Below are 10000 nucleotides of genomic sequence, written 5' to 3' on the forward strand. Positions count from 1 at the left end.
TAGAGAGACAAGGAGACAAGAAGAGAGAGAGACAAGGAGACAAGAAGAGAGAGAAGAAGAGAGAGAGACAAGGAGACAAGAAGAGAGAGAAGAAGAGAGAGAGACAAGGAGTCAAGAAGAGAGAGAGACAAGGAGACAAGAGAGAGAGACAAGGAGACAGGAAGAGAGAGAGACAAGGAGACAAGAAGAGAGAGAGACAAGGAGACAAGAAGAGAGAGAGACAAGGAGACAAGAAGAGAGAGAGACAAGGAGACAAGAAGAGAGAGAGACAAGGAGACAAGTAGAGACACAAGAAGAGAGAGAGACAAGGAGACAAGAAGAGAGAGACAAGAGAGTGAGACAAGGAGACAAGAAGAGAGAGAGAAGAGAGAGAGACAAGGAGACAAGAAGAGAGAGAGAAGAGAGAGAGACAATGAGACAAGAAGAGAGAGAGACAAGGAGACAAGAAGAGAGAGAGACAAGGAGACAAGAAGAGAGAGAGACAAGGAGACAAGTAGAGACACAAGAAGAGAGAGAGACAAGGAGACAAGAAGAGAGAGAGACAAGGAGACAAGAAGAGAGAGAAGAAGAGAGAGACAAGAAGACAGAGAGACAAGCGAGAGACAATGAGAGAGAGAGAGAGAAGAGAGAGAGACAAAAATAGATTAATGTTTCAATAATAAGAGTATTATGATAATACGATCCCTGAGTGTGAGCAATACCAGTGGTGAGAACACACACACACCGTACACCTTCTCAAGGTCTAATACATCTTTAATAAACCACACGTTTTCAATAGAACATGTCATTATCTTCACACTGCAGCACAGTAGTCAGGTTAACGCTACGCTACTGTGTGTGTGTGTGTGTGTGTGTGTGTGTGTGTGTGTGTGTGTGTGTGTGTGTGTGTGTGTGTGTGTGTGTGTGTGTGTGTGTGTGTGTGTGTGTGTGTTTCTGTGTGTGTGTGTGTGTGTGTGTGTGTGTGTGTGTGTGTGTGTGTGTGTGTGTGTGTGTGTGTGTGTGTGTGTGTGTGTGTGTGTGTGTGTGTGTGTGTGTGTGTGTGTGTGTGTGTGTGTGTGTGTGTGTGTGTGTGTGTGTGTGTGTGTGTGTGTGTGTGTGTGTGTGTGTGTGTGTGTGTGTGTGTTTCTGTGTGTGTGTGTGTGTGTGTGTTTCTGTGTGTGTGTGTGTGTGTGTGTGTGTGTGTGTGTGTGTGTGTGTGTGTGTGTGTGTGTGTGTGTGTGTGTGTGTGTGTGTGTGTGTGTGTGTGTGTGTGTGTGTGTGTGTGTGTGTGTGTGTGTGTGTGTGTGTGTGTGTGTGTGTGTGTGTTATCATAATACAATCAGAGATCTCCATAATCTGTTACGATTCATCTGTTCTGATTCAGAGATGTTATTCACACACACACAAAAACAAACACAAACACACTTAACATTAAACACACCACACACACACACACACACACACACACACACACACACACACACACACACACACACACACACACACACACACTTAACATTAAACACACCACACATTATTGCTGCGGAAAGAAAACAATGCAGATTAAAGTAAGGTAATGTTAGGGTTATTAATGTGAGGTAATGGTTAGGGTTATTAATGTGAGGTAATGTTAGGGTTATTAATGTGGGGTAATGGTTAGGGTTATTAATGTGAGGTAATGTTATGGTTATTAATGTGAGGTAATGTTAGGGTTATTAATGTGAGGTAATGTTAGGGTTATTAATGTGAGGTCATCATTAGGGTTATTAATGTAAGGTCATCATTAGGGTTATTAATTAAGTTAATGTTAGGGTTATTAATGTGAGGTAATGGTTAGGGTTATTAATGTGAGGTAATGTTAGGGTTATTAATGTGAGGTAATGGTTATGGTTATTAATGTGGGGTAATGGTTAGGGTTATTAATGTGAGGTCATCATTAGGGTTATTAATTAAGTTAATGTTAGGGTTATTAATGTGAGGTAATGGTTAGGGTTATTAATGTGAGGTAATGTTAGGGTTATTAATGTGAGGTAATGGTTATGGTTATTAATGTGGGGTAATGGTTAGGGTTATTAATGTGAGGTAATGGCTAGGGATATTAATGTGAGGTAATGTTAGGGTTATTAATGTGAGGTAATGGTTAGGGTTATTAATGTGAGGTAATGGTTAGGGTTATTAATGTGAGGTAATGGTTAGGGTTATTAATGTGAGGTAATGGTTAGGGTTATTAATGTGAGGTAATGTTAGGGTTATTAATGTGAGGTAATGGTTATGGTTATTAATGTGGGGTAATGGTTAGGGTTATTAATGTGAGGTAATGGTTAGGGTTATTAATGTGAGGTAATGGTTAGGGTTATTAATGTGAGGTAATGGTTAGGGTTATTAATGTGAGGTCATGTTAGGGTTATTAATGTAAGTTAATGTTAGGGTTATTAATGTGAGGTAATGGTTAGGGTTATTAATGTGAGGTAATGTTAGGGTTATTAATGTGAGGTAATGGTTATGGTTATTAATGTGGGGTAATGGTTAGGGTTATTAATGTGAGGTAATGGTTAGGGTTATTAATGTGAGGTAATGGTTAGGGTTATTAATGTGAGGTAATGTTAGGGTTATTAATGTGAGGTAATGGTTAGGGTTATTAATGTGAGGTAATGGTTAGGGTTATTAATGTGAGGTCATGTTAGGGTTATTAATGTAAGGTAATGGTTAGGGTTATTAATGTGAGGTAATGTTAGGGTTATTAATGTGAGGTAATGGTTAGGGTTATTAATGTGAGGTAATGGTTAGGGTTATTAATGTGAGGTAATGTTAGGGTTATTAATGTGAGGTAATGGTTAGGGTTATTAATGTGAGGTCATGTTAGGGTTATTAATGTAAGGTAATGGTTAGGGTTATTAATGTGAGGTAATGTTAGGGTTATTAATGTGAGGTAATGGTTAGGGTTATTAATGTGAGGTAATGGTTAGGGTTATTAATGTGAGGTAATGTTAGGGTTATTAATGTGAGGTAATGGTTAGGGTTATTAATGTGAGGTAATGGTTAGGGTTATTAATGTGAGGTCATGTTAGGGTTATTAATGTAAGGTAATGGTTAGGGTTATTAATGTGAGGTAATGTTAGGGTTATTGATGTGAGGTAATGGTTAGGGTTATTAATGTGAGGTAATGTTAGGGTTATTAATGTGAGGTAATGGTTAGGGTTATTAATGTGAGGTAATGGTTAGGGTTATTAATGTGAGGTAATGTTAGGGTTATTAATGTGAGGTAATGGTTAGGGTTATTAATGTGAGGTAATGGTTAGGGTTATTAATGTGAGGTAATGGTTAGGGTTATTAATGTGAGGTAATGGTTAGGGTTATTAATGTGAGGTAATGTTAGGGTTATTAATGTGAGGTAATGGTTAGGGTTATTAATGTGAGGTAATGTTAGGGTTATTAATGTGAGGTAATGGTTATGGTTATTAATGTGGGGTAATGGTTAGGGTTATTAATGTGAGGTAATGGCTAGGGTTATTAATGTGAGGTAATGTTAGGGTTATTAATGTGAGGTAATGGTTAGGGTTATTAATGTGAGGTAATGGTTAGGGTTATTAATGTGAGGTAATGGTTAGGGTTATTAATGTAAGTTAATGTTAGGGTTATTAATGTGAGGTAATGGTTAGGGTTATTAATGTGAGGTAATGTTAGGGTTATTAATGTGAGGTAATGGTTATGGTTATTAATGTGGGGTAATGGTTAGGGTTATTAATGTGAGGTAATGGTTAGGGTTATTAATGTGAGGTAATGTTAGGGTTATTAATGTGAGGTAATGGTTAGGGTTATTAATGTGAGGTAATGGTTAGGGTTATTAATGTGAGGTCATGTTAGGGTTATTAATGTAAGGTAATGGTTAGGGTTATTAATGTGAGGTAATGTTAAGGTTATTGATGTGAGGTAATGGTTAGGGTTATTAATGTGAGGTAATGTTAGGGTTATTAATGTGAGGTAATGGTTAGGGTTATTAATGTGAGGTAATGGTTAGGGTTATTCATGTGAGGTAATGGTTAGGGTTATTCATGTGAGGTAATGGTTAGGGTTATTAATGTGAGGTAATGGTTAGGGTTATTAATGTGAGGTAATGTTAGGGTTATTAATGTGAGGTAATGGTTATGGTTATTAATGTGGGGTAATGGTTAGGGTTATTAATGTGAGGTAATGGCTAGGGTTATTAATGTGAGGTAATGTTAGGGTTATTAATGTGAGGTAATGGTTAGGGTTATTAATGTGAGGTAATGGTTAGGGTTATTAATGTAAGTTAATGTTAGGGTTATTAATGTGAGGTAATGGTTAGGGTTATTAATGTGAAGTAATGTTAGGGTTATTAATGTGAGGTAATGGTTATGGTTATTAATGTGGGGTAATGGTTAGGGTTATTAATGTGAGGTAATGGTTAGGGTTATTAATGTGAGGTAATGTTAGGGTTATTAATGTGATGTAATGGTTAGGGTTATTAATGTGAGGTAATGGTTAGGGTTATTAATGTGAGGTCATGTTAGGGTTATTAATGTAAGGTAATGGTTAGGGTTATTAATGTGAGGTCATGTTAGGGTTATTAATGTAAGGTAATGGTTAGGGTTATTAATGTGAGGTAATGTTAGGGTTATTGATGTGAGGTAATGGTTAGGGTTATTAATGTGAGGTAAATTTAGGGTTATTAATGTGAGGTAATGGTTAGGGTTATTAATGTGAGGTAATGGTTAGGGTTATTAATGTGAGGTAATGGTTAGGGTTATTAATGTGAGGTCATGTTAGGGTTATTAATGTAAGGTAATGTTAGGGTTATTAATGTGAGGTAATGTTAGGGTTATTAATGTGAGGTAATGGTTAGGGTTATTAATGTGAGGTAATGTTAGGGTTATTAATGTGAGGTAATGGTTAGGGTTATTAATGTGAGGTCATGGTTAGGGTTATTAATGTGAGGTAATGTTAGGGTTATTAATGTGAGGTAATGGTTAGGGTTATTAATGTGAGGTAATGGTTAGGGTTATTAATGTGAGGTAATGGTTAGGGTTATTAATGTGAGGTAATGGTTAGGGTTATTAATGTGAGGTAATGTTAGGGTTATTAATGTGAGGTAATGGTTAGGGTTATTAATGTGAGGTAATGTTAGGGTTATTAATGTGAGGTAATGGTTATGGTTATTAATGTGGGGTAATGGTTAGGGTTATTAATGTGAGGTAATGGCTAGGGTTATTAATGTGAGGTAATGTTAGGGTTATTAATGTGAGGTAATGGTTAGGGTTATTAATGTGAGGTAATGGTTAGGGTTATTAATGTGAGGTAATGGTTAGGGTTATTAATGTAAGTTAATGTTAGGGTTATTAATGTGAGGTAATGGTTAGGGTTATTAATGTGAGGTAATGTTAGGGTTATTAATGTGAGGTAATGGTTATGGTTATTAATGTGGGGTAATGGTTAGGGTTATTAATGTGAGGTAATGGTTAGGGTTATTAATGTGAGGTAATGTTAGGGTTATTAATGTGAGGTAATGGTTAGGGTTATTAATGTGAGGTAATGGTTAGGGTTATTAATGTGAGGTCATGTTAGGGTTATTAATGTAAGGTAATGGTTAGGGTTATTAATGTGAGGTAATGTTAAGGTTATTGATGTGAGGTAATGGTTAGGGTTATTAATGTGAGGTAATGTTAGGGTTATTAATGTGAGGTAATGGTTAGGGTTATTAATGTGAGGTAATGGTTAGGGTTATTCATGTGAGGTAATGGTTAGGGTTATTAATGTGAGGTAATGTTAGGGTTATTAATGTGAGGTAATGGTTAGGGTTATTAATGTGAGGTAATGTTAGGGTTATTAATGTGAGGTAATGGTTATGGTTATTAATGTGGGGTAATGGTTAGGGTTATTAATGTGAGGTAATGGCTAGGGTTATTAATGTGAGGTAATGTTAGGGTTATTAATGTGAGGTAATGGTTAGGGTTATTAATGTGAGGTAATGGTTAGGGTTATTAATGTAAGTTAATGTTAGGGTTATTAATGTGAGGTAATGGTTAGGGTTATTAATGTGAAGTAATGTTAGGGTTATTAATGTGAGGTAATGGTTATGGTTATTAATGTGGGGTAATGGTTAGGGTTATTAATGTGAGGTAATGGTTAGGGTTATTAATGTGAGGTAATGTTAGGGTTATTAATGTGATGTAATGGTTAGGGTTATTAATGTGAGGTAATGGTTAGGGTTATTAATGTGAGGTCATGTTAGGGTTATTAATGTAAGGTAATGGTTAGGGTTATTAATGTGAGGTCATGTTAGGGTTATTAATGTAAGGTAATGGTTAGGGTTATTAATGTGAGGTAATGTTAGGGTTATTGATGTGAGGTAATGGTTAGGGTTATTAATGTGAGGTAAATTTAGGGTTATTAATGTGAGGTAATGGTTAGGGTTATTAATGTGAGGTAATGGTTAGGGTTATTAATGTGAGGTAATGGTTAGGGTTATTAATGTGAGGTCATGTTAGGGTTATTAATGTAAGGTAATGTTAGGGTTATTAATGTGAGGTAATGTTAGGGTTATTAATGTGAGGTAATGGTTAGGGTTATTAATGTGAGGTAATGTTAGGGTTATTAATGTGAGGTAATGGTTAGGGTTATTAATGTGAGGTCATGTTAGGGTTATTAATGTGGGGTAATGTTAGGGTTATTAATGTAAGATCATCATTAGGGTTATTAATGTAAGATCATCATTAGGGTTATTAATGTGAGGTCATCATTAGGGTTATTAATGTAAGATCATCATTAGGGTTATTAATGTAAGTTAATGTTAGGGTTATTAATGTGAGGTCATCATTAGGGTTATTAATGTAAGTTAATGTTAGGGTTATTAATGTGAGGTAATGGTTAGGGTTATTAATGTGAGGTCATCATTAGGGTCTGGTGTTGACTGACAGTATCAGGGACTGGTGTTGACTGACAGTATCAGGGACTGGTGTTGACTGACATTATCAGGGACTGGTGTTGACTGACAGTATCAGGGACTGGTGTTGACTGACAGTATCAGGGACTGGTGTTGACTGACAGTATCAGAGACTGGTGTTGACTGACAGTATCAGTGGCTGGTGTTAACTGACAGTATCAGAGACTGGTGTTAACTGACAGTATCAGAGACTGGTGTTGACTGACAGTATCAGGGACTGGTGTTGACTGACAGTATCAGGGACTGGTGTTGACTGACAGTATCAGGCACTGGTGTTGACTGACAGTATCAGGGACTGGTGTTGACTGACAGTATCAGAGACTGGTGTTGACTGACAGTTTCAGGGACTGGTGTTGACTGACAGTATCAGGGACTGGTGTTGACTGACAGTATCAGAGACTTGTGACTGGACCCTCTTCATCTCCCTAAATAGTATCCAACCTTCCTCCTCTCCCTCACTCTCCCTCGATCCTCTTCGACGTATGAATTCCATTTCACATAAGACCCCAGGGGACTAAAAGGACTGTTGAACGAGACACAAACCTATTCCAGCTCTCCACACACACACACACACACACACACACACACACACACACACACACACACACACACACACACACACACACACACACACACACACACACACACACACACCATCACACACACTCTTGAAGGAACAGCTGCAGTAACTGGTCATCTCCGTGTTCCAAACCAGAGATGCTGTACAAATTAACTGACATTTCTTTGACATTTTCCTGTCCACAATTTGCAATGTTTGCTGTTTACGATCACACAATCATTTAAAACAATTTACCGTCTATCAACATCCTGTGTGTGTTTCCTTTGTCTCCCCCCCAGTAACAACATACGTTGTAGTATAGTAGTAGTAGTAGTATAATAGTAGTATAATAGTAGTATAATAGTAGTATAATAGTAGTATAATACACTATATAGGGAACAGGGTAACTGATTTAATGCCGTGTGTACTTAGACTTGCATGGCTGAATCTTTGAGACGAGCATATGCTACTGGCAGGATCAGCCAGGTAGGGGACAGATCCAATACCAGTTATCCTTCACAACACCTCTTATCACGTCTTCAACAAGAGCTCATATTTCCCTTTCAAAATTTGACGTATTATGGATGAATGTCTATTGTTGATGCATTAATTATGCGTGGTTACAGGGTTATTTCTGCATGGTTACAGGGTTAATTCCGTTTGGTTACAGGGTTAATTCTGCGTGGTTACAGGGTTAATTCTGCATGGTTACAGGGTTGATTCTGCATGGTTACAGGGTTAATTCTGCATGGTTACAGGGTTAATTCTGCATGGTTACAGGGTTGATTCTGCATGGTTACAGGGTTAATTCTGCACGGTTACAGGGATAATTCTGCATGGTTACAGGGTTAATTCTGCACGATTACAGGGTTAATTCTGCATGGTTACAGGGATAATTCTGCACGGTTACAGGGATAATTCTGCATGGTTACAGGGATAATTCTGCACGGTTACAGGGTTAATTCTGCACGGTTACAGGGTTAATTCTGCACGGTTACAGGGTTAATTCTGCATGGTTACAGGGATAATTCTGCATGGTTACAGGATTCATTCTGCACGGTTACAGGGTTAATTCTGCATGGTTACAGGGATAATTCTGCATGGTTACAGTGATAATTCTGCATGGTTACAGGGATAATTCTGCATGGTTACAGGGATAATTCTGCATGGTTACAGGGATAATTCTGCACGGTTACAGGGATAATTCTGCATGGTTACAGGACTAAAACAGAAACAGGTATTTGATATTCATTCTGAGTGGTTAGGGTTAGTGTTTATGGTTAGTGTTTAGGGTTAGTGGTTAAGGTTAGGGCTATGGTTTGGAGAAGGCTTAAAACAACAACAACAAAAACAAAAAAACTGGCTATTACCATGAAGTATCATCAGTATTCTGGTGTCCTGGTACAGCGTTGTGCCGTAGTGCAGTGGTCTGAGCAGCTCCATCTCGGAGCATCAAGGGGTTCTGGTGTCCTGGTACAGCATTGTGCCGTAGTGCAGTGGTCTGAGCAGCTCCATCTCGGAGCATCAGGAGTTCGCGGCCAGCGCTGGGCAATCGGATTTAATTTATTTTGTAGGCGCCAAGGAAGGCATATATCGATGTTCAACAGGAACCTTTTCAAACGTACCGATATCAACGTCTATTTCTAGTGATCAGGCTGCACGTCTTACGGGGAGGAAATAAAAACACACACACAGGACACACAGGACACACAGGACACGCACACAGGACACGCACACAGGACATGCTATAGTGTGATAACAAACTATTATTATAAAAATGTTCTACTTTCTCTCACCTTCTCTCTCATCTACATTTCTCCAACTCCCTTCCTCCCTCTCTCTCTCCCTCTCCCTCTCTCTCTCTCTCTCTCTCTCTCTCTCTCTCTCTCTCTCTCTCTCTCTCTCTCTCTCTCTCTCTCTCTCTCTCTCTCTCTCTCTCTCTCTCTCTCTCTCTCTCTCTCTCTCTCTCTCTCTCTCTCTCTCTCTCTCTCTCTCTCTCTCTCTCTCTCTCTCTCTCTCTCTCTTTCTCTCACTCTCTCTCTCTCCCTCCCTCCCTCCCTCCCTCCCTCCCTCCCTCCCTCCCTGTATCCTCTCTCTCCTCTCCTCTCATACAACCCAGTATGCCATCATTAGCTTCATGACATGGATCTAATTCAGCTCTTCCTCACCGTATCTCTGTCCCCCACCCTCTTCCTCACCGTATCTATGTACCCCACCCTCTTCCTCACCGTATCTCTGTACCCCACCCTCTCCTCAACATCTCTCTGTACCCCACCCTCTCCTCAACATCTCTCTGTACCCCACCCTCTCCTCAACATCTCTCTGTACCCCACCCTCTCCTCAACATCTCTCTGTCCCCCACCATCTCCTCAACATCTCTCTGTACCCCACCCTCTCCTCAACATCTCTCTGTACCCCACCCTCTCCTCAACATCTCTCTGTACCCCACCCTCTCCTCAACATCTCTCTGTACCCTACCCTCTCCTCAACATCTCTCTGTA

At 39.0% G+C, this 10000-nt stretch overlaps 1 protein-coding gene across 1 annotated transcript in view; it reads right to left on the reverse strand.

Moving 5' to 3' along the window:
* adgrl3.1 (adhesion G protein-coupled receptor L3.1) overlaps positions 1–10000 on the reverse strand; it is a 334415-nt gene that overhangs the window by 176496 nt on the left and 147919 nt on the right. The window lies entirely within an intron of this gene.

Source organism: Salvelinus alpinus, chromosome 6, assembly GCF_045679555.1.
Source record: "Salvelinus alpinus chromosome 6, SLU_Salpinus.1, whole genome shotgun sequence".
NCBI classification, from domain to species: domain Eukaryota; kingdom Metazoa; phylum Chordata; class Actinopteri; order Salmoniformes; family Salmonidae; genus Salvelinus; species Salvelinus alpinus.